Raw genomic sequence first — 1,973 nt, 5'->3', positions numbered from 1 at the left:
CCCGTGGAGAGCTACTTGATGTTTTGTGTGCACCCTGGGTCAAGATCCTACAAGAGAATATTGCACAACTCATTGTCAAATTGATAATGTGAGATAAATGACTATTGAAAAAACTCATGGTGTCTATTTACTTTTGAGATGTCTCTGTATATATATACATTGTACATACATACATAGGAAATAAATTATAAGAAATGTTTGAGGTAGTTAACTTTAGGCATGTAGTCTTGTAAATCTTACCATTATATTTAGTTTGGTACAATACACATAAAATTTCAAGATGATACATACCTCTTCACACACACAAAGCTGTCTTCCTTGTGTGTCTGCCTTAGAGATTTGCATGCTACTAGTCTTTAGGCAAATCCCACTTAAATTCACAAGATTTCTCGTGATTTGTGCTATTGTATAATGATGCTGTTATGCAGCAAAAGCCTTCCATCAAAGTGGGCAAGACATCCTTCTAGTGCACTAATTCCCTCTATGCTCTTGCACTCATGATCATTCTTTTTTTCCTTGACATTGAACGTATTAGATGTATTTTGCTTTTCTCAATTTATAGAGATTTGCAGTAGATTAAAGGACTTTGTTTCCTTTTTCCTTCCAATTATGAACTCTCAAGTTCATGTAACTTTAACTTCTAGCATGAGTGAGGAATATCCTCACACTAGTTAAGTTCCACACTTGGCTACTGGAAGCCCATTAAAACTGGATGATGTGATTTTCATTGTGCATAGGGTAGTGGGTTTCATTATGCAGCCGGAAGTTTTGGTGCCCTGCCGTTCATCTGGTGTTCCTTCCCCTCGTTTTGAGGAGATGCACGAAGAGGATGACAACTCTGACAATTTGTTTCATCTAACTGGTTATGCACTAGGAATCACTCTTCCTCTTGAAAAAAATTTTCATGTTTCCTCCCATTATTAGGACATTATATCTCAGGTATGTTCTGTTCTCTCTTGTTCCTGTGTTACATGACACTTCTTGTTCCCTCCTCCATAACCCTCACCCTGGCAAGTTTTGTTTTCCCTCTTCTCCCGATATTAGCTTTCACACTAATTCCTTTCTAGACCATCTCTGTTCCCATGATATTATGCCTCATCCTTCTCACCTTTATTATTCATATATATATATCACAGCATACAGTCATTCTGACTTCCGTTTCCTGAAGTCACAGACCTTGGTGTCTCTATTATCTCTCCAGTGCCCAATTCTCTTGACTTTGCTTAATCCTTCTATCTGTGCTTTATTATCCCTACACCACATGTCAGAGGCATTTCTCAGAGCAATGGATGAGTTTACTGGCAATTCCTGTTCCCTTTCCTTTCTACTGCATAAGCTAAGGGGGATTGCTGACAGGCAATTTAAATGATGAAGTAGTAGTACGGGCCTCCACCAGATTCGAATGAGATATGTAGTCATTGAAGAACTCAGCAAGCCTGACATCAGGTCAAAGACAGTCGGGTTGAAGGAAAAGGTAAGGAAATATGAGAATCATGGGAAATAGGACAAGAGCGAGGAGTAGGAGGTTGGGACAATCAAGAAAACAAGCCTCATCTGTCGAGGTGTGTACATCTTTGGGAACAACTCTACAGATAGATAGGTTACTATTGTTTTCACTCATGGACTCTTCCCCAATTTTCCTCACTTCCCTCTCTTGGTCCACCCCAGTTTGCTTCCTCTTTTTTCATATCCTGTCTATCTTCAATGTCTGGAAGATCTTGTGTTAGATCTTTGGTGCAAACAGGACATAGAAAGGGTGTGTGACCCTTCTCTGTGGTTTTGCTCCCATCTTACCACAGTTCCAAAAACAACTGGGGACTGGTGACTTGTTTTCAGTCTTTCATCCTCAAATGATTCCTGGTCGCCCCTCATTTTCATATGTAAAATTTCTTTTCCCTCAGGTGGACCTTTTCACTGGGACTATGGATGACTAAGGTCAACATCTCAGACGTTTTCCTTCATATTCTATCACA

This window comes from Limulus polyphemus, unplaced genomic scaffold (genome assembly GCF_000517525.1).
Source record: "Limulus polyphemus unplaced genomic scaffold, Limulus_polyphemus-2.1.2 Scaffold2703, whole genome shotgun sequence".
NCBI classification, from domain to species: Eukaryota; Metazoa; Arthropoda; class Merostomata; order Xiphosura; family Limulidae; genus Limulus; species Limulus polyphemus.
The sequence above is the reverse complement of the archived record's forward strand: the minus strand, read 5'-3'. Positions refer to the sequence as shown.